The sequence below is a fragment of the Cygnus olor genome, chromosome 3 (genome assembly GCF_009769625.2).
Source record: "Cygnus olor isolate bCygOlo1 chromosome 3, bCygOlo1.pri.v2, whole genome shotgun sequence".
Classification (NCBI taxonomy): domain Eukaryota; kingdom Metazoa; phylum Chordata; class Aves; order Anseriformes; family Anatidae; genus Cygnus; species Cygnus olor.
Window position 1 is genome coordinate 75,990,025 of NC_049171.1, and position 27,530 is coordinate 76,017,554.

The following is a 27,530-nucleotide window of genomic DNA, read 5'->3' on the forward strand; positions in this document are numbered from 1 at the left end:
GTTGTATTTGTCAAATACTGCTGTCACTGTGTGCCACTTTCTTATACCAATAGTACTGTGTAGCACTGTTAAAGGTCAGAGAGTAGCTATCCTGTGGACTAATGTTCCTGTTAGAGTGAAAAAGCACTGTGACATATGTTGCTTTTTAAAGTCATTTCTAACAGATAAATGAAATAAATAAGTGAAACCTGGTACTAAGTATACTACCTTGTAGCAGTGGATAGCACAAGTTCTAAAGGTACCCTTTTCCCCACAAGAGGGAATGAAAAAGGTATGAAAAAGACCACCATCAAAGAAACTACAGAAGACTCTGCTTGAACTTCTGTTTGTTTAGTGAATTGTCTCAGGTCTGTTGAATGGATGACTTTTTGGAAGCAGACATCAAAGACTTAAGGAACTTAAGATAAAAATCAGAGGGTGGTTCTATACACATCTGTCTCATGTCCGCTCCATTGCAGATACAGCCCAGTGGCATCCCTTTTGCAGTATCGTCAGGGGCAGAGCGCTCACCTGTCTTCTTCTATGACACTTTCGGGATCCACCACGGGAGGGAGTGAAAGAGCAGCAGGGCCTGCTCCGGCACTTCTGGGAGGGGCTGACAGTAGTAGGAACCCTTATTTCTCCACCCAGTTGCCTAAGTTAGGAAGGGGGGTTAAAATATGGAGAACTTCATTTTTGCAGCAATTCTTACTCTGCTGCCCATCAGGCAGGCTATCAAATGACAAAAACCTCAACAATAACATTAAAAAGTAGAATTCAGGTCTTGGTGGCTTGCCTTCCCATGCCATTAGTTACTCATTAGCATTGGTGGGAGCTTGAAGTAGGCTGGTGTGAACAAGTGGGAAAACATGCCTATACGTTGCCCTTGTGCCTTACTGTGGGACTCCAGAAGGATTTCAGCCTGTGGAAAACATATGTCCTGTTCATTTCATTACATGTATCCATATGATTTCTTCTTGCAGCATTTAGTTACAGGAATTCTGGTGAGCAAGATAAAATAAAGTGGACAACTTATTTTCCACACTGTATTTAATAGGATTATGTTTCAGAGTGCATGCTCCTGGGAAGGCAGTTTTCAGGCATGTCAAATTTTTGATGGATTTCAGCCTGAGTGGATTCAGTTGCAAATCTGAACTTTGTACAGGAGGTTTTATCTTTCCATCATGTTTCCTCCTTGAAAGGCTTCATAAATTACATTTCTGAGAGAAAGGGAAAGAATTTTTGAAAGGAGTGTTCATTTGGTAAATTGCTCTTCTGTTTAAGTTTCTCCTTTCCAGGTGCTGAATGACTCCCAAAGCAAAAGTTCTGTCACTGCCTGGTGATGGACTTTCATTAGTTTACAATAAAATTACAAGGCAATATTCATGCACGGATAATTGATTTCTTTATGAAGGGAAGAGGGCAAAAAGCAGAGAACTCAAATGTCTATTTGTGTGCACTTAGTGCAGTCATTTTCTACAGTGTAAAATGGGTATGCAGTGCTGCAATTCTGAAATGTTAGTGGTTTACATTCACTAGACACAAAATCAGGAGAGACACAAGGTAATGAGAGAGCCAGATCAGAGTATTTCCTACTAGATGGGAAAACCAGATCTGACACCAAGATGAAATGGCATGAATGCCACTGGCAGAGATTGCTTTATGCATCCAGGTGGCTGGTGGGAAACACACAGCAGACACAGCAGTGCTGGTTTGTTAAAGTAAATAGTGAGAAAACTGCAGTCACAATACATGTAACATTGGGGTAAATCCAAAGGAAAAGCTAGCAGAGATCCTGCAGGTAGGAGCAAGCTCAGAAGAGCACAAAGCTGACATCTTTGTGACCTGTTGTTTTGACTGTGCTGTCTCTATCCTGTGGAGATTTTGATCCAACCTTCTCCTTCCCCATACTCTCGACATTTCTTCCTTAGTACATCTTCTTCCCCAGTGTAAGCATGCCTTGCCTAGTTATAGACCTTAAGCTCTGTGGGTTTGTAACATGTTTCAGGAAGAAAAGCCTCATTCTTGGCTGGCCCACTTGGTCTACCATTATTATAATAAATAAATCTTGAATGATACCTGCTTACAGACAAGATTGAACACAAGTAATGGAGGGTATACAAACAGAGGAGTTAATCAGGCAGAGGTGGCCACAGTCCAATTCTTTACATTCTTTGGGTAGTATGCAGACTGATTACTTTCCTGTTTTTTATTTTGAACTGCATCTAACTTTGGAAAGAACTGGAGCAATAATTCACCACTGAGGGAATACATGACCAAAGGGTCTATTCCCTAGTCTTGTCATGCTGCTGGCCAAAGGGGATCTGCACATTGCAGCGGGCCTAGTGTCATCTGCGTGGTATTTCCTGACTTGTGAGAGCTTAGTGTTTCAACCTTATCGCAGCCCTAAAGCTGGGGTTCTCAAGCTGTGGTATGCATTTCCTTTCATGGTGCAAAACTTTCTCAACTAATGGAAAGAAAGGCCCAAACCCATACAGTCTGTCCACAAAGAATAAAGGGAGCGCCTGGATGCCCCTTCCTACTTCTACATGTAGCTCAGCACGGTGCTGGGAGCTCCACTGACCATTACCCCTTCCTACCTATTCTTAAGAGAGAAAAGAAGATGGGGCTGCCAAGATACGTCCATCCTGTGGACGCAAACCAAAGAGCTGAGAGCTGCTCTTGCTGCCACCCCAGGTGGTGACAGTGTTCTCGTCTTCTACACTAGTAGCGTCAAGAACCCTTTGGGAAACCTGGCCCAAAGGCTCTCTTGACAGCCTCAAGGAGGTGTCAAGTGTTATCAAGGAGCACTGATCTTCTTCCTGCAGGGTGCTTGGGGCTTCAAAATGTTATCCGTCCACTGCAATAAATTCCCTAGATAGCCATCTCATATCTTAAGACTATCCATGTCAGTTATATATGTGTATGGAGAGGTGGTCTTTATATAATCCCATGAAAAGTTTTTCTTCCTTTTGCTTTTCAAGGGTTATTCGGAAACCCCAATAAGGGCCTAAAGTTCTATAGGGGTAAATAACCAAAATTTCTTTTTTTTTTTTTTTTTTTTTTTGTCCCCCTGAAATTTATTCAATTTGATCTGAGCAGCTTGATCTGACATTTTTTTGTTTGTTTGTTTGTTTTGGTCTAAGCAAGGGGAGGGTACACAGGAGTGTAGTGTTAGCTTTCATTTGACACGATTTCTAAACTTGTTAGGCTTTGACTTTTCTAGAGATGCTGCAGGTCACCTGTATTTGGTAGCTGATAAATTTGTGGAGTTATTTGTAAACTGAAGAGAAGAACTTCTTCCTTCAAATCTCATATCAGGTCCACTTCAGGAATTGCCGCAGGTAATCACTGGTTTTATGCTAGTAGCTTCCTTGACTATCACCCTAAACTATGAGAGAACAGAAGGAACTTTTACTGCTTGAATTGCTAATTATTACATGAGCAATAAAAAAGTTGCACAGTTTTTCTCCTTGACATCAAAGTAAATCATTTCTTTACAATTCCTGTCCTGAACCTTCTCCTCACACCTGGGGCTGAGGAAACTCCAAAGTGAGATGCATTTTACAACGATGTCAGGAAATCACACACATTTAATACAAGTGAGGAGCAACCAAAAGTGTTCATTGAAATTAGGTGGTTACAAATAAGACTAATCACATGTAAAAACTCATTAGTTCCAGCTGACAGCAATTAAGCCAGTGTCAGAGATGGAATGAAGTTCCCTCAAGGGATTTCTGTATAAATGACACAGTTAAGCATTAGAATGAGTGTGTATGATGGATGGAAAAGCTTGAGAGAAATGACAAGTCTATCAAAGCTGAAAGGGGTCACAGTTCATATTCTACAGCTATTTTGTGGTATGCAGGATGTCTCTCAGGAAGAGCCCTGCAGCTATCCACTGTCAGCAACAGCAAAGCAGGTGTGCATGTGTGTCTGAGAGAGGCAGAAATAGCTGATTTCTATTTTCTATGCCTGATATTTCTTGTTTGAATATACATCAACACCTTTTAAAACTTTGCCTTTTTTTTTTTTTTTAATGCTTCTGGTTTTGCTAGGACACTGCAGTTTAGGGGAGTGCCATTTAGATGTTAACAAAGTATAATTGCGACTGATTACTTAATTTTGTAGCAGTTCTTTGTGACTGTAAAACAGCCTGAGGGCTGCATGTGTCATACACACACGTTCTGAGTCCTGCCCTTTTAACAAGCATTGTTTAAAAAAGCTTTGGGATGTGTGCCAGGTGTCTGCAAAACAGTTCAAACCATGGGGAAGCGTGTGGATGAGGGGAAATGAGACAGTTTGCCCTGGTATGCTGTTTTGAGAGATCAGAAATGATTCTGCCTCATCATGCTACAGTTAAGAGAGGGTCACAATTGCAGCTTCTGTCCTGTCCCTCTGGAATCTCAGTTTGCTCTTGTACACCCTCACGTGACTTGAAAAGAGACAGGCACTCCATAGAAGTTAGGAGCTCTCTGATTGTGACATGGATAGAGGAGCTGCAGGTGCAGCTGTACATGAGTGCCAGAGGGTTTGTATGATGGCAATTCAAATATTCCAAATCTTTACAGTGGACATGACCAAACTTCTCCACTAGATCTTCCTGAGTCCAGTGGGAGTTTGGGCAAAGTTGGACTTGTACTAATCCTCTTGACTCTGCGAACAAGGGAAAATTTATTTGCTCCCCTGAAAGGAATGAGAGAGAATAAACTTGACTCTGGACCTCCCATACAAGGGCAGAAATGTCCAGAGGAAATTGGAGATGGTTGCAATACCTGAAACTGATACTGTCAATGAGCATGTTTGTGTGTGAAGCTTCAGAGGTGTGATAAAATCTCTGTCAGTACATGTCTGGGTGGTGGGGCTGTTCATGCCCACATCCCTTGAGTAAAACAGGAACATGTTGTCAGCCTTTGTACGTACAGGTAGAAGGTGATCAGCAGAGTGATACCACTGGACATATACTGTGCAGAGGAGTGGAACAAAATCACATCTCCCTGCATTCTGTTGTTGGTATCCAGCTATTTGTATTTAGTCTCTCAAGTCAGTTTTGTTTTAATGTCCATGTTTTTTACATATCATTAACAAATGCACGTGACTGTAGAACTTGCAGTTCCACTGAAGCAGTAGGAAAACACTAATTTGTGAAATTAAACTTATTAAAATATCACATTAAAATATAAAATATTTCACTCCGCAAGGCAAATATAGCTCAATCTCTTGACAAGCTGGGGATAAATCCCGCATCTGACAGAACCATTATCACAGGACTTTACAGGACATTATCATAAGTCCAGTGTTTTTGGTGAAAATCATGGTTTGATCTTGGCATCATGGGAAGAATCTTTTTGGAAACAACTGTTCTTAAATTTTAGTATGACATGCTGTATCCGTGCTCCAAAAACAGTTCTGGGGGCCAAAGGTTGGAAATACCTGAAGGAGGTGCTGTCATCGTTTCAAGTGAAATGGAACAGGTGAGCAGAACCTGGAAGAGGCAGTACTCAGGGGCAACAAAACGGGAAGCTGTACTCTCACACCAGAAGTGTAAAAGCTCTGGTCTTGCTATTTATTATTATTATTATTATTATTAATAAATAAGGAAGAAAAAAAAAAAGAGCTATGCTTGTTCCTGAATAAAATGGGGTATAAATGCAATGGAGTCATTTTTACCAAGTTCTTTCCTTACAAACAAATTATAAGACAATCTCTAATGGTTTCATATTACGTCAGTCACATGCCTTATGTAATAGGACAAGGAGTAATGATAGGACCAGCAGTAATGGTTTTAAACTAAAAGAGCGTAGGTAGATTTAGATTAAATATTAGGAAGAAATTTTTTACTATGAGGGCGGTGAAGCATTAGAACAAGTTTCCCAGAGAAATTGTGGATTCCCCATCCCTGGAAATGTTCAAGGCCAGGTTGGATGCGGCTTTGCACAACCTGATCCACTGGAAGCTGTCCCTGCCCATAGCAGGAGGGTTGGAATTACATGATCTTTAAGGTCCCTTCCAACCCAAACCATTCTGTGATTATTTGCACAAAAAACTCCATTAAACTAGATCTAAGGCCATGTTTGTGTGTTGTTGTTCATCAACTCAATCATTAAAAAAAGTTCAGGGAACTTGGATTGCTGAGATACCTACTATTCATTCTGACTACATTATATAGGCAAGTAGATTCAGGGTGCATTGGTTTCACAATACTCTGTGTTTCCAAAGCTGACTCCTTTCCATCAGCCCCGCGTTCTGCTGTCCCATGGCCTGGAACCCTGCCTGAGCTTGATTAAGGCACATAGGTGAGGCTCCCCTCAAGCAAGGTACTTACCTGGTGCTGCCTTAGTTGAGAATCTGCATTGTTGTCCAGAAGCATTTGAGCATTGTGTTAAAACTTCTTCTGCAGATTGTATCTGACAGCATGCATGACAGTTTGTATTTTCAACAGCCAGCCTCTATCTTAGTAACTGTATGATGCATGAAACTAGTTAATACTGTTATTTCAGTTAATGTGGCCAGTACTCCCCCATGTCGATTAACTTGAAGCTGTGAATGGTGCTATAAAATGAAGGGCTGGTCTTTCAGCGTACGGGTCACTCGCATTGTTGTTGCAGCACATTGATTAGGGTTTTAAGCTTTCTCAAGCTCAGAGATCTCTGCTGCTTACTGTTGCTTTCTCAAACAGCTGTTGACTGTACACTGTCTCTCAGATAGACTTTTTTCTTCATCACACTTCTCATGTCAAAGGTGAACACCATTGCACTATTGCTATTTCATTTTCCAAATTGCATTAGGATCTGTGCCATGGGAATCTATTTAACTGTTATGGTGTTGTTCAAATATACCGTAACTTGAATCGAACAGTTGGCAGATTTAGCCTGATGGGCTGTGAATCCAGATGTTATCCTTCTCCTGCTCATCACCCAATAAAATACATATCCAGTACTTTGTTGCCCTAGGGATAATTTATCAGCAGCACTCAGATTCATTATGGACCATTCCCTTACTCTGAGGAGGGTTGTGGATCTTTCCAGTGGAGAAGTGCAGTTCCACAATATGCAGTAGGTCATTTGGGAATTTCTCTGGGGACACTTTATCCTAGAAAGTTAGGGCTTGGAAGCTATTTCTAAAGCTCTAGTAATATCCAAATTGGTGACAGTGTGTGTGCTTACAATGCGCCTCAGAACTGGAGGAGACGGGTTTGGTTCTAAAAAAATGGGCAAATATTTCTGCTTTATTCCCCAGTGACCGGTAGGTCGCTGGTGCATTTCTGGTTGATGGCTGAGTCTAAGAAACAGCTCTCGTGAGGTACAGTAAGAGCTGACCAGTTGTTCCTGCTCATTTACCTCTGCAAAGCATCATTCTTAAGGAGGCAGCGGAAACTGAGTTCGTGAAAAGGATGATTCCCTCACCTACTGAAAGAGCATTTGTCAAAGGCCAAAAAGATATTGGCTATAAGATGGGCTAAGAAAACAGGGAGAAAAGAGTCACATATATTCAAAAGTAGCTGCATATATATTCAAAGCATAAAAAAAAGCAAAGCACAAGAGAAGAATGTTTTAGTAAATATCATATACAAGATAGCCATCTAGCTCCAGGCAGTCTGGAGAAAATGCTCCCCTCTTGCCCAAGTCATGTATATGCATGTATTGTCTCGTTTGTTTTTTGTTTTTTAACTGGTTTCCTTCTTTTATGGATAGATGGCTTTTTACTATCTGAGATTTAAAAATAATTGTTATCAATAATAAAACAAATGAAACCTCTGCTAGCCAATCTGATAAACTGAATGGCTAAATGTTTTCTTTCATGATAAGAATTGTGTAAGCAAACCTACAAGTGATTAAAAAATATATTGACATAAAAAGGGAAGGAACAGAGAAATTTGGGCAATTTTTTATATTTTTTTTTTTTAAGGCAATTTGCCTATGAAACACTGCATTTTTAAAGAGAACAGTTCTTAAACAGCTCCTCTGTTTTAGATTTTTCTATAAACTTTGTGGATTTTATTGAAATAATGGGTTTATAGCATTCTTAAAGAGACAGAGAATCAGTCATTATATTGTACTCTAGAAATGTATAGTAATGCAAAGAAGTTTTGTTTCCTAAAAGAGCTGGCAGAAGATATAAGTGCACAAAAACTAGCAAGTAGAAGGGGGTTTTAATCAGAAAAAACCTCAGGCGGCTCTAGTATTTTGTGCGTAGTGCAACATGGAGAGGTTACAGGTTACTCTAGTTATGTGTATGGTTTTGAGGTGTTTCAGTAACCATAGCTAAACTGGAGCTAATAGAGTTTTAAAAGTTTCATGACCTGGTTCTGTGAACCTCTTCTAACCTGAATGGTATACTGCAAAATCTGAAAACTCATCAGCTTCTCTGATGTAGCTCGTTGTTAGCTGCCATAACATCTTATTTCAGTCCTGAAGATGATACAGTTATACTCAGTGTTGCCTATTTTTGCGCTTACCCTTTCTTCTTTTGAGAGTCCCTCTACCATTTTTTAATATGCGAATAAGCACTTCTGATAAAGGGTTTGGTGTATGTCAAGATACAGTTCATTTAAAAACCAGTATGTCAAGTCCTCTCTTCATCAGTCTGTAGCCTCCAATACAAAGTGACAAAAATGTCCAAGGATTTTCACATTTTGCAGAATATTTTTCAGCTTGAAATGTCATCCTATAATGATCATCAAGACAATATCTTATAGATTAAAATCATGTTCACAGTTTTTTTTTTTTAATGTGTTCCATACTGACAATCTTCTTTGCAGGGCACATAAGATCATCTGTAAGTGTTTAAAGATGTGATTTTGGAGATGTCTCCAAAAATCCATTCTCCATACATGCCTTTGAAAAATCCCAAGCTATTGCAGTTATGTATTTTTTTAAAGCAATATTTGGTGTTATATAGTAAACTAGTTTCCAGGTTGCTTGTTTAATTGGTAAAGCAACAATAGTTGCTTTAGAATTAATATCACTTGTACTATCTTAGTGTCACAGTAACCTTACCAATATCAAAATCGTCAGTGTCAAAATAATCCAATCTTACAACTGTCTTCTCTAATTACCCTAATTACACAATGTCAAAACATCCCTATAACCCAGTCTAAATATGTTTAAGTCCAACAAACTAACACATGTAAGGCTTTTTTTCCTTCATATTATCCAATTAAAAATGATTTCTCCTTCCTCAGTCCAAAGCAAATCATTACACATCTCTCTCAGGGGACCAATTCCTTTCTACTTGCACCAGCATAGCTACCAAAAACCTCTTAATATGGTAAAAAAATGTGATTTTAAAGGCAAGCAGTCTACATGATAGCGTCAGGCCCTGTAAAAGAACCAGCAGGCAGGAGCAGTGGGGGCTCCCCATGGACAGCCAGGGCCTGTCCCACCACCCTGGCCAGGAGCAGGGCAGCTGAGGGTAGCAGGAGAGCTACAGCCCCAGGCACCAGGTACCTCCTTGGGGATGGGCTGATGTCAAGCTGGGAAGTCAGCAGGGCCCAAGCAGCCAAACCTTCATGAGCTCTTAGGACCTCTTCACAAAGATCCAACATGACATTTAGGTGTTAAAATCCAGGAGGCAACCTAAAAAATAGGTGCGTAATCCATGAGCTATTACTTCCAATGAAAAATCCCAGCAACCAGATTTTTGACCAACCCAGAAACCAGCTTAGGACAAACAGAGGCCAAGCTGTTTTTTGTAGTTTTACAGGACAAAAAGTGCTGGTCAGTGGCAGTGTAAGGACCCTCAATAAAACACCTCACCATTCTAGTTGGCATTGTATAGCATTGTACATTTCACATTTGACAGCTTTAAATTACTATGAAATACACAGACAATTGCAAAAATAAACCTCTGTTTTGGTAATATTCATTATGCTGAAACTGGTTTGTTATTCATGAGTGAAAACTTTCCACTTGGAGGAGAATCACAAAGATAGCAGGATACCAAACCTAAGGATGTCAACATTCCCTGGGTCATGAAAACGAAGACCAGATTTATGGGAAAACCTGGGGAAATGAATCCCTACAATGCGAGTGTACGAGGCTGTAAAAAATGCAGACATCTGCACAGAGGACTGTCTTGGACAGACTGTGGAAGCAGTGTGTGTCCAGTGGTCTTACAGCTAATCAAACAGTATGTCTGGAGACAGATAGTCTTTTTAGGTTCCCACATCATATTGACTATTTTTGCAAGACAACAATTACTAGACTGTTGAGCACTCACGTTACTATATCTGACATGATAGCCAGCATACAGACACAGTTCCCTCATCCACAATTTCCTCTGGTGTGAACTGGAGCAAGTTACAACAGGAAATTAATAAATTACTGTCCACATTGTGTTGTGTGCATTCTACACCATATAAACTAAGTGCAAGCATGTGAACTGCAAGCTTAGGAAAGCAAGAATGGGTTGCCAGAGTCAGAAGGTGCAGAGGGGTTGTGTCCCTGTCTGTGTGCATGCCTGTGTACATGTATAAAGGTGAAGGAAGCAGGATGGGTGCCTTGTGAGTGTTTCTGTGGTGCAGAGCTGAGTATTGTGCAAACACTCCTGGCTTGTAAGAGACCACATAGCTCAGCATGACTGTGTTATCATGGTGCAGTGCCCAAACTACTCTGGCTTTCAGAGTCGTGCAATACTGAGTAAACATACCCACCTACATCATCACTAATGTGGGAGTACAGTTCTCCACGGGGCAGTGCAGAGATGTCATAGGTTACTATGCTTATAATCATCAGATATACTTAGTGTTTTCAAATTTCAGAAAATGACTAAACAGAATAAGCAAGTTGCAGTTATCGAACACACATATGAACTGCCTTCAGATGTTCAGGCTAGAAGGGCCTTAATGAGATCAGTTTCTATTATCTTGAAAGGTCTGGTCAGAAATAGCTTTGGGACCACAAGAACTTATCTCATGTTGATGGAAGATCAAATTTCATGCTTTGTAGCTGCAGTTATGAAACAAAAGGTTGCTTGCCAGCATCAGCTTTTCTGAGACCACAAGAAAACTCTAATAGACACTTCACCACCGAAGCAAGACAAAAAGAAATAATTACTCGTTTTTTACTTCTTGCTTTAGAAAAAAATGGTATTTTTACATTTGCACTCATCTTTCAGCATACCAGGATTCTTTTTTTTCTGAACTTTAGGAGAAAGGTTAGCACTGAAAGCATTTGCAAAATAATTTGGATTAATGTTATATCTCACCATAAGGGTAGATGCTAAATTAGAAAGATTTGCAGAATTTCCATTCATAGCTCATCTTTTAATCAACTTGAATGAACTTAAAATCAAGTTAAAATGATGGGAAGAAATCTCACAATTGTATTGGAAATTTTCCTTGCTAGCTAGCATTTTTTGGGGGGCATAAAATACTTTGATTTGATTGACTTTCCTTTTTGATTTGATTTTGATCTGATAGACTTCCTTTGATGTATTTTTCTGGGATAGGCATTAGCTCATGAAACGATTAAAGGCTTCATATAGGAGCTGCTTGGTAAGAATATACATGGAGACAAAAGCACATCAGTAAATCATATCTGCCTTTACAATAAATGCATTAATCCTGAGTGATCCATCCAGTTCTTCACTGAGATTGTCTTTAAGTCATATAGACTTTGACATCTAATTTCAACAACCTTGTTTTTTAACATAACTTATTTAGATCTACACCTTTTTGTCAACACATGTTTTTGAGTAGCATGTTGAATGGAGTGATGATATGGATTTAATAGCAGAAGAAAGAAATAAAACCTCTCCCCATTCACACCAGTATCATCTGATGAAGAACTGTTGCAGCTGTGCAACTAGCTAGCCCTCCCCCTGGCCTCTGTATAGCAGGTGGTGCCTGGGGTGGGGAGGTTTGATATAGTAGCCTGGGATGGGCCTAGGAGAGATGATGGTAGAGGTATGGTGTAGGGATGAGGCTAATTTCTTTGTGCTTGTTTCCCTAAATATGGTGTAGAGTCCTAATTCTTAGTTGCACTTTACAGTGTGGCTAACGATAGAGGCTGTTTAGGTTGCTAGCTCATGAGGCGAGAAACACCTCACTGTATGACTCTTTCTTGCCATCCAGTTACCTTCTTTGCACTCTGAAGATCTGTTGAAAGTCACTTGTGTTGTTGTTGGTAGCCTTAAACCTCAGTTTTAGGCTCTGCAGAAGCTTTGGTGCTGCTAATACTAAAATCTTTATCTGCTTCCTGGCCTGCACTGCAGAGGTATATTCTTGATCTTATTGTTTGTTTGCCGTGAGTGAGCTTGATGTGTACTTTATTCTGCCCTTCCGTAAAACCAAGAAAACATATCTCTTGGGAAAGCTGTGAGGCTTGCTTTCCTAGGCCTTGCTGGCTGTGTTCCCACCAGAAAAGGAGCCTGTCTTCCTTCTGTTCTCCAGGGCTGGAAGCAGTCTGGGTACTGCAGCATTAACAGTAGTCTCCTGCTCCTCCTGTACCTTGTATGCCTTCTGTAGGTGCTGCCTTTACTCCATTGTACAGCACTAGCAAGCTGTTATTCAGGAAACAATTTTAACTTATCTCAAGGTGTCAACAGGGAGTGGTTTCAGAGAGTCACAAAAAGTAGAATGCTTCTATCCCTCGGGAGCCTTGAAAATATAGGCTGGTATCTTGGCTGGTTAATTCAACTCTTCCATCTGGTGATGCTGTCCAGTGTCTTTCTAGCCCTCTATTGTGCAGTGGTTTCCCTGAGGAGAATGTTAGTTTAAGTGGCCTCTGTACTTTTGCTGCTATTAATCTACAAGTATTGAGTGACTATCAGAGCATGCCTACGGCTTGAAGGGTCCTCGCTTCGCTTTACCTAAAGCGAAGGCTTCCCATGCAGTGAGGTTTTATGAGGTCCTAGGCCTCCCTCCTGCCTGTGCTTTTAATGCCTCACAGAGGAGGAGCTGCTTGGGATGCCCTCTCTGGAGACCCATTGCAACCAATGCCATGCCCTGCCTTGTTTGTGTCGAACAACTACCCTGAGGACTTTGCTCTGTACATGTGTAAGGTAAGACTCTCAAGTGTGAGGCCGTGAAACAAACTCCTGGAAGTGTTGTTGTGAAGCGGCCTGTGAAGTCCTGCATGGTAAGGGAGGTGTCAGAATGCTGGCCAGTTGCGTTGCTTGGTCTAGCTTACCCTGGTGGAGGGAGCACTTGAGATGCTGCTAGGGGGAAGCGAAGGATAGATGTGAATTAATTGGAGGGAATAGTTGAGAAACATCCTGTCAGGAAGGAGTCTACCAAACTAAATGCACCTCTCAAGCTGTTTCTGCCTAGAGGCAGCAGAAGCCTGTGGCTAGCTGGCAGGAATGACTAAATTTTTCCATGTCTTGTTCCAGAGGAAATTGAAATTCTTCAACCTCACAGTTCTTGTTTAGATCTGAGAAAAAAGCTCTACCACCCATAGTACTCCTCTATCGGGGGAAGGATGAGATGAAGAAGAGAATTTGTTAGGCAGGTAAGTGTCACTTAAGTTGAATGACAACCAGGAAAATATGACAGTGAGGTGAAAAAGGACATGGAGCAGTACATCAGGATGAACTTGGTGCCAGCTTGCATGCTATATTCTAATTTTGATGCTCAAAGCTTTGTGTATGCACTCAGAAGAGGGGATTTTCCCATACTAATGCTGTGTGGGATTTGTTCCACAACTTTGTGGTTGGAGGACTAAATCTCACCCTCCTTTCTGGGGATGGTGGGGAGGGGAGTATGTCAAGAATGTTGAAAAGATGCTCCCTAAAGCAATGTAACAGAAACAATGAAAAAGGAAGAGTTACTGCTCAGGCCATTATATCTCCTGTGTATATTTCTTGAGTTCACCACAAATTGCTGTGCACACAGAACCAATATTCCTAGCTCAAGCTGCTGTTGTGTGTTTAAGTTGTGTGGTCCTTGTTGTACAGTAGGACATCCAATATCAATGAATTTTCAGCACATCTCCCAGAAAGGAACTCTTGGTAATTCTGCTGAGTGCTTTCTCCCCACCCCCTTTGTCTCCTGTGATAAAAACTGTTGTTTGTGTACATTATATAATATTAGGAAAAATTACTTTGCTTTCTGCGAGGTACTGCTTTTTGTCGGAGATGATGGGCAGCATTTACTCAGTGATTCTTTGTGCCTAAATTATTCATCAGCATTCAGACTGTTTAGCTTCAAGGATAAAAATAAATTAGTTTAAACATCCTGGAAGGTCTATGTTGGTTAGGGACTTTAGCCATAGGAAAAAATGTACAATATTCAAAGGTGTCTGAAGATGAAACTTGCACCTTTTCTGAAAGATAGAGGTCTTCAAGAAAGATAACACGTTCTGGTCTCTGCTTATTTTAGGATTGGGAGAATAAACCCTACTGAAGGTTGTATTATAAATGGGTACTTGGAAGCATTCATCAGCCTCTTCAGTATTTTCATTCATTAGTAACAGAAGATACCTACATCCAACTGGCTCCCAACCGCATGAAGAACTTACCTGTTTCAGAATAAAGGCACTATTGTTAGCAACACTTTAGTGACTCCTGTAAACTGGATTGAATTCACTAGTTCAGAAAAATGCTAAGATTGTGACCATGGAGCTTTTCTACTAATAGAATCTAAAAAGGATAAAACAGGATAAAGTAGTAAATTGTTCCTTAGTCTCTTAGGCTGCTAGAAAAAATCCCAAAGATGAATATTTTTGATGCAAATTCTATTTCCAGTCCTAAACCATACTAACTGAAATGCCACAATGTAATTTAAGTAATTTACAACTTCCTTGGGTAGGCTTACAGTTCATTTAAAAAAAAAAAATAAATCCTGGTGATGTCTGGCTTTTAGCAGTAGTGGCAATGAAGATTTCATGGCAGCTAATAGAAATCAAATGTAGATGGGGACGCCTCTCTAGATCTACAGTTCAGAGAAGGCTTTAGTCTTAAACTGAAATGATGCATAATTCATTGTGTTCAAGTCTGGTTTGAAGTGAGTGCAGGGTGTGTTGCTAGTGGTTTACCCTTGTGAGTGTAACCAGCAGCTATTGGTTGGGTCAAAAAAACTAGGACATTGATCTCACCTGGAAACCTGCAGCTTCTGATCTTGGAAGTAAATGTCTTTGACCTACCCAGTCCTGAAAACATGTTGTTTATTCATCTTTAGTTTAGCCCTACGAGTGCATTACATGAAGATGCTGATCAATCTAGCTAACAGTTTATGCTTTAGTTAGTCAAGTGAATGTAAAACAAGCTGCAAGTCTCTCTAGCTGTATCTGCTAGGTAGTTATATTTCCACTGAGACAGTAGCACAGTGTTAGGGAAGGCTGTCAACTTACTAGGGTAAAATGTTCAGGTCTGGAGGGTTATTTTCAGTGCTGCTGATTAGGTAACTTGCAAGAAAAACCAATGGCTGTATATTCTGATGTAACTAAAATGGTTTGGTACTGAGTCCAAAAACCAGAATTAAATGAAATATCTGACAGGAAGGTACAAAGAAGATAGGCTTATTTTCAGTGATACTGAATGGGACAGGAAGGAATGATGATGGGACAGAAAGTAATGGGCACTAATGGGAACACAGGAGGCTTCATCTGAACATCAGGAAGTACTTCTTGAATGTGCAGGTGACAGAGCACTGGCACAGGTTGCTCAGAGATGTTGTGGAGTCTCCATCCTTAGGGATTTTCAGAAGCTACCTGAACACGATCCTGGGCAACCTGCTCAGGGTATCCCTGCTTGAGCAAGGGATTTTGACCAGATTGGCTCCAGGGGTCCCATCCAACCTCAACCATTCTGTGATTCTTCAGTACTGCTTGCTGAAGAACAGGATCCAAAGTTGCAGGACTACGGTTTCTATGAAAAATCTTCAAATGACTGGATTATCATAGCTTGGAGTGAAAGGAGAAATGAAGGCTTATTTTGCATAGTCCTGATATTTCTGAATTGTCAGCTTGGTTGGCAGCATATACCACCTCTGAGAGAAAACGTCTGTGTCTGGAGTCAGTGGACCTTTAGCTTAATTGGAAAGCACTTTCTCAAACTTGGGATTCCCGGCCTAGACTGTAGGAAAGAAACCTCTTTCCCACAACTAACTGCATAGCTGGCATATTTTGGTTTGGACACTGATTCTCAAGAGTAGGAAGATGAGTTCATTTTATTACTTGCTTAATTCTTATACAACCAATTTCGGTATATACATTTAAAAATGCATACTTTCAAGTTCAGAAATATATTAGGATATTAGCGAGGGAATCATTAAATATGTACATATTCATAGATGGGTAACTCTTGACCTCTTTAATACTAATGTGTAAATCCATCTGATTAACTTTCTTTCTTTTTAAAAGCTGAATAATTTCTGTTTTAAGTTTTTCTAACTTCATCCTCAAGTTATGGGATCTTTGCCTTTGCTGGATGTTAAGGCAGACACGTTGAATGAGAAAAAATATTAAGCAAAATATCTGTGAAGCTTGTTTGCATTTAAAGTGTTTTCAGAATAGATATGTTTGGCTTTCTAATGTTTAAGTGATCAGTGGCTTGTTCTATGGAAGGAATTGAGACTGTGCTGTGGTTTAGCCTAGCAGGCAGCTCAGCACCACCCAGCCACTCACTCGCTCTCCCCAGGTGGGATGGGAGAAAGAATTGGAAAGGTAAAAGTGCGAGAACTCATGAGCTGGGAATGAAGACAGTTTACTAGGTAAAGCAAAAGCTAGGTGCACAAGCAAAGCAAAACAAGGAATTAATTCACTGCTTCCCATTGGCAGGCAGGTTCTCAGCCACTCCCAGGATAGCAGGGCTTGGCTTGGTTTCTTGGGAAGACAAACACCATCACTTCCAACATCTCCCCTTCCTCCTCCTTTTCCCCAGCTGTTATTGCTGAGCATGGTGCTACATGGTATGGGACATTTCTTTGGTCAGTTGGGCCAGCTGTCCTGGCTGTGTCCCCTCCCAGCTCCTGGTGCCCCCCCAGCCTCCTCCCTGGCAGGGCAGTGTGAGAAGCTGAAAAGTCTTTGGCTCTGTGTAAGCACTGCTCTGAACAACTAAAACATCAGCATGCTATCACTGCTGTTTTCTTCAAAAATCCAAAACATAGCACCATAAAAGCCTCTATGAAGAAAATTAACTTAGTCCCAGCAAAAACCATGATAGATTGCTAATGTTAATGACATTAACAAAGTGCAGTTGGTTCCCCACAATTTGAGCAATTTGATGGATAATCTTCATAGAAATAGAGTTCTAACCCATAAGTAGAATATATTTTTGGAGCCATAACTTTTTTTTCATGCTGGAAATGCTTGTGTTCCTGCTGCTGTAACTGTACTGCTTCACTCTGGACTAAGTTCTGATTATCACATATTTGCTTATATAGCAAATTAATGTTCACATCTGAGTCATGGACAATGGAAGTTATTTCAATGGAGCATCAAGTTGGCACTTGAGTTGGCACTCTTTTATTCTAGACCAGTAGTCATTACTGTTCATGTTCCACAACTTGTTTTACCAGTTACCACAAAGCCTGTAAAATCCAAAGTAGGTGCTGATCTGTTCAGTATAATGTATTAGTCTAAATCACAGCAAATTATGAATTGCTACAATTTATATAGACAAGAGTCTGAATCAAAATTTTGGATCTAAAACACCCCAAGCTTGAGGAGGATTTGGATTCAGATCTAAACTCTGTGGTTTGTGCTTTTCTTTAATCACATGGTGTTGCTAACATCTATTTCATGTGTCTAAACTGTCCCAGCTGTGCGGAGTATTTCCACGAACATGTTGGACTTACTTGTACACAGATGTAAATCAGGAGGAACTTAGCTAAATTCAGTGCAACCAGTGCCAGTGGATGATGTGTGAGGAAATGTCTAGGCTTTCCATAGAATGCCTTTGTATGATAATATAAAAGGGCATGTATTCTTTGCAGTAGCTTTGGGAGAAACATGTCTGCAAGCCTTTGCACGTACATGAGCATCTTGCAGATATGCTAACAAATAAAGTACATTACGGAGTAGGAATGGCAGTTCTCTACTATGGTCATTTGCAACCTTTTCTTCAAGGTGAGTCTCAGTGTCCTTTATCCTCCTTGCTGTCCTCCCTTCACTTCACCAGTCTCTTCTATACTCTGCTACCACCAGTGCCTTGTCTTCACACTTCCTATTTCTGCTGCACCCTATTTGATAGCACAGGATTTGTCATTGTGCCTTTTATCTCAACTTTAAGGCTGCATCAGCAATTAAGTACCAACATTACAGAAGTATTTTAGGTAAAGAGAGAGCTGGATCAAGTGTTGATTTTTTCACTCCAGCTTTCCCTATTGAATTACATAAAGGTTTCAACAGAACTTGAGCTGTGAAGAAACCCATGCTTTCTTTAAGTTGGATGGAGCCTGCAAAAGTCTTGTGCTTTTGTGTCACCTCCTTCCCTTCCTGTCCCCCCCCCCCCCTCCCCCCAATATTCTTGTATGCATATCCTGTTCTGGACTGAAGTGTAGCTGTTCTTGTGCTATATCTTGTCCTGGCCAGATGCAGGAACTCCTGGAAGCATTGCTGCAAAATTCTTTTATCAAATGTTTGTGTCATTTTTCAGGCTCGTTAAAACTAATCTTTGTGTGTTTTCATATTCCCACTGGATGAAAATACATTGCTATTCCTTTAGTTGTGTCTTTATTTGGATGCAATTGCTACTTTCCTCTCTCATCAAAGGAGGATGCTTGGCTTATCTGTCCTAGTAAAAGTGGTCTGACTTGCACCATATTACACCAGCAAGGAGAAACTGCCTCACAGATTATTTTCCAAAGACAGTATGTGGTCTCAGTAGAGCTGCAATTCCCCTGGAGGAAGATGGTCAGACTTCTCATTAGGGGTTGTTCGTTCTTGCCTATTCCAGCCAAGAACAATATAAAACAGGGTGAATCAAGGGTAAGATCTATGTAGTTACCAGACACTGTTCAATAACACTTAGCATGAAAATGTAATCCACTAAGGGAGCAAGAGAGAAAACAGTGAGGTCCATGAAGCTTCATGTTGCGTGCCCTATCGGATAGAAGGGACTGGTACCTCAGATAGCTCTGGGCCAGTAATAAAACAGTGTAAAAAAATTAGACCTACAAACCCTTGTTCAGCAAAGTATTAGGTCTTGGCTAAGGAACACACACATCTTGATGCTTCCTTTTAAGTTGTCATTAAGTTTGAGGCAGGCAAGGATGAGCAATCATGGACTGCCTCCCCTTGAGAATGGCAGTATTTTAAAGCCTTGCAAAGCGTGAATCCTGTGAGGAATGTCGTGTCCATAGAATACATGTCTGGTTAAAGTCTTTAGAGAATGTAGGCTAGCTCTGTAGCAGTTATCAGCTGAGCTTTCAATCTCATAAGAGCAGCTTAAAAAGACATCATAGAAAAAGCAAATCTGCTGTGTCCATCATATGCAGTTCATCAGGGATGGAACATATTCAAATGGATATCAGTTTATGGGGTCAGAACACAACTTTAAATAAAGTGTTCAGTTAACATATTAAATAGAATGAGAGCTGATCTGGGGAAGATTCAAAGGTAAAAGAAGACCTATAGAATGATTGGGGGTAACTTATATGGCCCTAACTTTTTAAAGATAGGCACTTTTACAGTCCTTAGTTAATGGTGTATATTCCCTCAAAATGGTAACTGAGGCAATTTGAGTTAGGGAGTAAAGGTTTAAAGTAGAAGACTGCTCATTGCTGAGAACCATGTTTTCCCAAGACTTATCACTCATTTTCTCTACTGGAATTTTTTGAATGTTTAAGTGTAGATAACTACAGGAATCCATCCCCTTTCTATTGGTAGGCACCAAGTTACCTGCTCCTTTATCTGTAGTTCAGAATTTGGCTTAAAAACTCACATTTGTCTATACTATTTCTGCAGGGACTGTTAGATATAGTCCTAGAATTCACTAATTATATTTATTTATAACACTTTTCTCTAATTTAAATAGCCCTCTGTTACTTCTAGGGTTTAAGTTTTCATGTTTTCTGGATGCAACTTTATTACAGACAAAGAGCAAGATCTTCATTTGACTCTTGCACAGGGTTATATAAAAGAGCTTGGAGTATCTCTTGGCAAGATTTTTAGGCTTAGGAATGGGAGGAAGAAAGGAGAATGCTTGGTAATGGGGAGCAACCGCTTATGAAGCAGTATATCCAATACAGCTACCATATGGAAAAATACTGCATTTTTCTATTATTTTTTAGGGTGTTCTGTACCTGTGAAAACACGTTTTTGTTTCCATCTGCACAAGGCTATTATGGTTTTGAGCTAGGGGAGTAGGAATTGTACAACAAATGGAGCTTGCTGCAACTCTGTATTTGCCTTTTCTTGAAGACTAGGATTGGAACACTTGCAAGAAGCAGAGCTTTGACTGGATTTAAGCAGTAAGAGTGAGCTGTTCTTTATCATATTAATTTCAGTTGACTCATGTCATTTCACCTCCCAAAACCAATGATGGTTGGTTAAGATTATATCCAAGCCAGTCATAAATTACCAATGAATCAGTAACAGAATGTTTTGGACTGGATTGCAAAAACATCTCTTGCTCCATATTTAGTTAGCTTGGATCCTCATGTGGTTCAACAATATTTTACAGAAACAAAACGTTCTCAACTTCAAGCAGAGTCCAGTTTCCTTGACAAAATTTGTAGTGCAAGGAGGGCAAAGAATTTAGCCAGTTTACAGCTGCATTCCTCTTAGAGCAACTAACCAAGACATATCTTGAATATTCAATGTTCAAGACTTTCCACTGTTATTTAGTTTATCTGATATTAAAAGCATGGTATGCAGCAGATAAATCATGATATCAATTCCTTGCTGTGATAATCCTTTCTACATATCCAACTGGGAAAAGAAAAAAATAAAACACTTGGGTGTGGAATCCATTTAAGGAACTTCCTGGATCAGAGTACTTGCTATTTTTCTCAGGTGAACTTGTAATTTAGTTGCAGTATTACTGTTTAGAAGCTCTGTGGTATAGCTTTTGGACAGATTACTGTTATTATGCAAGGACTGGAACATTGAGAAAACCCGTGGAAAATATACATCTGCCTTAAGAGTAACAGTGTGCTATAGAAATGTTAAGGTATCACATCTATTTGATCTATTTTGTGTTTTGATGGATATGTTAACAATGCTGTCGTAGTTTCTAAGTCTGATAGCTACGCACAAGAGGTATCTGAAAACCGAAGTGTTCCTACAGATATAGCGCCAATAACTAAATAAAACACTATGCTAAGCTATCATAGAAAATCCACGTAATCTATGCTCAGCAATTAATAAGCCCCAGAGAACTAAAGTGAAAGTCAAGTCTGTGGTCTCATTCAGAGGCTGATCTTGTGGCTTTGGCACTTACATAATGTTTTGCTCTTATATTCCATTCTTCAATCCTGGTTTATGAAATGTTTTAGAAAGACAGGCAAGTATGATAGTCTTTTTTTTTTTTGGGGGGGGGGGGAGGGGGGTTGTGTGTGTGTGAAGGGGTGTAGTAGGGGGCTGACTGAAGAAATGCCAAGAGGTAAAATGGCTTGTCTATGATTTAGTCAGTTCATTGCAGGTAGGAATGGTGGAGGCCTGACTCCAAATATTACCTGATTTTTAGGTAGACCTGGTTCTTTTAAGAAGGAACTTTGCCAGTATATAGCTCTTAGAAACTAAATGTTACTGTTTTCCTATATTCTAAGCTCAGAAGTGGAGGAGAATTGTGTGAGGCCTCAAATTCAGGGTGTGCCCTGAAAGAGCTCAAACACCAGTCAGTACCACACTGTTTTTCAAAACAGAGAGACTTAATGGCGTGCAAGCCAAACAGCTCAGCCCATGCTTTCCTCTTGGAACATCATCCAAATCACATTAAAAATGACCTTCAACAAAGTTTTTTTTTAAATGGAAACAAAGAGGATCACAATTTCATTTACAGAACGTCCTCAAGTGTTTTTAGCAAGTAAATATACGTGCCAGTTTTGAAGGATTCATACAGTTTCTCTTACTGAGTCCTTACTTCGTTAATGAGACAGGCCTTTTTCAGGCATGACTAAATCTTTTTGTAGGAAAGAACATTTGGAAAGATGACACATGGTTGAAAAACAGGAATGAGTTTTGAGAATCTTGGTTTTAATTCCCAGCATTGCCACAGAGTTTCTCTTTAACTTAATTCGCCATCTGTAAGCTGCTGCTAGTGGAATTTCTCTTCTTAGGAGAAAGTTTTGAAGATAGGTTAATTAATCAAGATGTTCTTATAATGAAAATAACATAATAACATTAACTGAAGCTGCAGAGAACTTAGATTTTTAGCTTTGTAAAGTTAAAGTTTTTCTAAAATGTGCGAATCCAAAAGAAGTATTTAATTCTGAGAATTCATTTTCTATGGGTTCTGTTGATAATGGGAAAATGCCACATGTTAATTGGAGTCATTTGTATCAGCAGTCTGTGGTACTTTGGCACCTCCTTCTGTCAGACAGCTTCACAGCTGAACGTACTTCCTCAATTGGGAGCCGGAGTCCAGGCAGTTGACAGCAGAACTATGGCAAATGTGTCAGAGTCAAGTAATGATGCTGCTTTGAGCAAGTTGTGGCTGGAGCTGTGGTATAGAATGCATTAGTGATGGGCCTCAAGGGACTTTAATAAACAACAAAGGCCCGGCCCTCAGCTGCTGTAAGATGTGGCTAGGGATATCTCAGCCTAGTAGATGATAACCAAAAGGTCAAGTGGTAGACTGCAAATACAGAAGAATAACTTAATTAATGTATTAAAGGCAATCTGTGCTAGATCTGATGGGGGACAAATTCTTTAGCTTCCCAGGCCTGTGTCTTAACTAGAAGACCTCCCCAATAGTAAATATGGGCACACTGAATTCACATAAAACCTTTGTTCTTTTGTTTTCTGAACAGTTGAAAAATGATTTACATTTGTCGAGGACCCTGAAGAATACCCTTGTTCAAGTAGTTCAAGCCACATTCGTAGCTGAATATGTTTAAAATGACATTTGTCATACTCATCAAGATTGCTTTTTAATGTGGTCAAGCACTGTCCATCAGTATTGGGGTGGACAGTTTATAATTCTGCTTAATAGAGTGTAGGAAGTAAGATTAAGCTTTCTCTCTTTCTTTCTTTGCTTCTGTTCTTTTCCTCCCCCCATGCCAATGAAATTTGATTGAAATTAGCCATCTCAGTTTTGGATTTCCACACAACAGAGAAACAGCTGTGCCTATGCTTGATCTCACCAACAACAGAAGACAAAATACGATTTGCAAGAGCCAGGTCCCAGACTCGAAGAAAGACAACATGTAGACAGGCGAGGAAGAGAATGTGGAATTGGTGGGATGGGTATGCCTGTTAGAAGGGGATGAACTCTGTTAAATATTATTCGAAATACTAGAATCTGTACAAAACTGTAGCAGCCAGCTATTTTCTGCAGTGAAATAGTAAAATATTTCATAGGTGCCCCCCCCGTTCCTTTTATTTTCCTTTGTTGGACAGTTCCATTGCTTAGAAGCAATATCTGTATCATGTAGTAATAGTATGCTCCCACCAAAAATAATCTGAAAGGATAAGCTCCTGCAATTTTTCCAATATGACTAGAAGCTACAAATATAAAACATTGCTTCAGAGACTTTGGATTCCAGAAATCTTCTTCCTTGTATTTAGAAATATGATGTTTAGATCAATTCTTGGTAAGAGCTGGAACTTGTTGGACCCCAGTTCTTCCACTCTGGAGGGTGAGAGAAAATCTGATTAAAATGAAATAGCTGTTCTTTAGAGCTCTGTTTCTTTCATATGTCATATTTTTGAAGTAGTTGGAAGATTTTTTTTTACCGTTAGTACAAAGATTGTCTAAACTTCCTTGAGTGTATAATGAGACTGTAAGAATTGGTTTTGACTGCGTTCTATTTCAAAAATCTTAAAAAATAAAATAAAATAAAATAAAGGTGATTATTTTATTATATTTTTTTTATTGAAGCAACCCAATCAACAGCTATGAGCTTGTTCTGTCTGTTCTCAGCTCCACTTTGTTCAGAAACGGCACTAATTTTTTACTTCTGGACAGTAGTCTCTTCTATTGTTGGTGTTTCACCCACAGTACCATATGGGTGAATGCCATTTCGGCTTCTGTGGGGATTTTGTAGGTACAATGCCTAATGTGGTGGGGTCTTTGCTCACTGAATTTAACTGGAACCAGTGCAAATGCTCCTCAGTCAGATTTCTCATCCCTAACGCTTCCTTTTGCTATTGGGAAATCTCACATATATGGATCCACAATAGAAAGAGACTTAATGGGCTGAACTGCTAGTAACACTGTATTCTTTAACTTTCTCTGGTACTGTTGCATATTCTTTTAGGAAAGATTTAAAAGCTAGTGGCCAACTCGTGTGTAAAGACAAAGAACAGCAAGGGAAATGCATTCTGCTACAAAGAAAGCGGAGGCTACTTATAATGTGACTCAGAACTTGGAAAATTTTTTTTCTTCTGCTGGTAAATTGCCTGTGTTGGATCATGATTTGACACCCCTTCCCCCTCCCCTCCCCCCCCCCATCTAGATACACACAAGATTTTGTTTTTTATATATGTGTTTTCTTTTCCAAAAGTCCTCATAATAATTAGAAAATAATGTCATCTTAATGACATTTTTCCATGCAAAACAATGTTTTAAATTAAAGGAAAAAATGTTTTTGCCCAATACACAAGCAAACATGCAAGAGTTCTGTAAAAACCCCAAAGTTGGGGGGAAGTAAAAATGCCAGTGGTTTGAGAAAACCACAGCCAGGTTCTTCTGTCCTTGCAGAAAGTGTTTTTTCTCATTAGACTGGCTTGTTAAACCGTAGCATATTCCAAATGTGTGCTTTAACTGTTTGGTTTTAGCATGATTTCTCCTCTCAAAGATGACAGTATTTGAATCTAGCAATGTGTTCTGTTAAGATCAACAGTTTAACAAGAATAAAATCTGCCACTCAGATTCAGCTGCTTGCCTTCCTCCCAAAATACTTTGTTCTGAAGAAACTGGTGGCAGTGATAAATGTAAGAGAGTTAGAGCTCTGCAGTTATTGTCAGCAAGTTAGCTTTATGGGTCGGGGATCAGACCTTTGATGTCTTATCAAGTTTCTGCGCTGCGTGAATCAGTTGCTTACTTGATTTAAACTATAAAAAGAAATGCTCTGTTGTGATATTGTATCATACTGTGTCTTCGTCATCTGAGATGGCCACTGTGTTCTTTAGTTCCCCAGGAAGAGAAGGCAACCAGCCATATGGAGAGTGGCCAGTTGCATGCTGATCATGACAGGCATTAAATAGAGTTGCATAGGAACTCAGATGTAGAAAAACCCTGTTTAGCAGAGCCTTTCTGTCACCCCACAAAGAGAGATTGTTCCTTACCAGTCTGTAGCACAACATCCAGTACTGTTTTACTTTAGATGTTGGGGGGTCACCCTGTTCCTTCAGTAAATCATTTCAGAAGCTAATGGAGTTAGTTCTTCATTAGGCTGTTCTCTTGATCTCAGGGAGAAAGATATAAATCATATGAAATGAGGAAGAGGTGTGATTTTGGGGAGAGAGGGGAGAACTTGTCTAAATAGGAAAGGCATCTGATCAGACATAATTTCCATGCATCTTCTGTCAACTGTACCAAGCGCTAATCATCAAGATAGCAGATTCTTATGAATTTGTCTTTTCAACACACCTCAGTATAATTGCTGCTGGACTGGTGTGGAGAGCTGGCAGCTTCCTGGGCATGTGGTGGGAAGACAGCAGAGGTAAGCTGGGAAGGGGGACTCCCTTTCATGATTGCAGGCAACAATAGCACAAGAACAGCAATATCTCAACTAGGAAAAGACAATGTGAGAGCACCTAGAAGCTGATTTTCAGGGTTTTGCATGCCCTATGTGCTGTACTAGTGAACAAGGAGGTTTCTGGCTGTTAGGATAGAGATTCAGCCTAATGAGTCTTATTTTGAGTTATGGAACAGTGCGCATAGTTTTATTATTTTAAGCTACCTCAGACACTTTAAGGGTGTGTGTGGGGGTATTCTTTAATCCTAAAATAAAATCCTCAAATATAGAAATGTTGATCTGGCTCAGATTTTATTTGCATTTTAAAATAGCATTTCAACATTTTAGAAGCCAAAATATTTTTCATATGAGCAGCCTTTGAACCAGATGAAAAAGTAAAAGGTGTCTGTTTTCCCAAATCCTAGCTGTGGTTATTATAGACACCAGCCAGGCAGATTAGTTGTGTGTGAAAAAACTGGCTAACTGGATGCTTGTGCTAGCCCACTTGTATTCTGAAAGCTGGGTCAGTACTCGTGAAAAGCTTAAGTAAACTAGAGGATAATTCAATACATAGACAATGCATCCCACTGTTTTGCTGTTTATTTTCTCCCTGTGTGACTTCTGGCAACTGACAAGAAACACTATAAATGACAGCAACTTGCCAAAGAAAAGATTATGAATAACAATACCGCAAGAACGAAGGTCATAAAGTTACCAGTGACTTGGGAAAAATGCAGAACACTGGACACATGACACGTCAAAAAAATAGCAGGTTGCAATACACGCAGAATAGGATACCTTCAAATCTGAGACCATTTTAGTTTGAGTTTTGGTATAAATTTATGGTAGGTTGTTTTGTCTCTGGTAACCCAAGGTCTGTTTATGTGTAGGTGTTATGTAACTCTGTTGAACTGCTACACTTTACTGATAATACTCCAAAACCAAAGGTAGTAATGCCACTGGAAACAAGAAACAAAACCTATGTATTTACTGAAGAAATGAAAAGAAAAATCTTTCTGGTTAGTGGTTGCACATACATACAAAGGACACCGCTTTCCTGATAAGTGTTGTCTTTTTTTCTTTACCACATCTTAAACAGTGCTGCTTTCAGTGCTGTACTTAAAACTTAGTCATGCTTTCCATCCCAATCTACATTTCAATTTTTGGGCAATACATACAGCAAGCTGATGTGTGGCTGGTCTACCCAAAGTTTGGATACCTTTTAACTTTTTTGACGGTGCAATATGAAAGAAACCGACTGTTTAAAATGGAGTTCAAAATAATTAAAAGTAACAGGAAGATTTTTTGATCTATGAAAAGCCAAGTAAACTATTTTTGGGAAAAAAAAAGTTGCAGTCCATTTGTCCTTGCTGTGGTGCCCATCTATTGCTTGTAAATATCTGCAGTATTAAATGTGTGGGCTGTTTTAATCTATGGTGAATACACTAGGCTCACTTAGCAAGAGCAAGTGTTTTAGTGGAATAGGGAAGACTCCCAATCTTGGAAGAGAATGAATGTAGTCAGATAATGGGTGTTTTAGTGTTACTGTCAATATTTATCATGTCTTGAAAATTAAGACCATTAGTTCATTTTTAGCTGTATGGGGTCAATGCCAATGTTGGTTTTGATGCTTAGACTTTGCAGTGTCTGGCAGGATTCATTTGAAGGGAGTGCTTTGTGTTTCCAAAGGCTGTATTAAAGGAGCATTCAAATGAAACAGTGAAAGGTCCTTCTGAAAGGATAGTTCATCAGGACTGAGAGCTACTCTTGAACCCAAGCCTACTCCTATTGAAATCTGTGTGTTTATCTTACTAGTGATGGA

At 39.7% G+C, this 27,530-nt stretch overlaps 1 protein-coding gene and 1 long non-coding RNA gene across 9 annotated transcripts in view; both read left to right on the forward strand.

The window, feature by feature from the left end:
- SMOC2 (SPARC related modular calcium binding 2) overlaps positions 1–27,530 on the forward strand; it is a 147,697-nt gene that overhangs the window by 8,438 nt on the left and 111,729 nt on the right. The window lies entirely within an intron of this gene.
- LOC121067103 lies at positions 10,695–14,561 on the forward strand. Its single transcript, XR_005818093.1, has 2 exons — positions 10,695–13,433; positions 14,303–14,561. It is a non-coding gene; the product is annotated as an uncharacterized LOC121067103 (long non-coding RNA).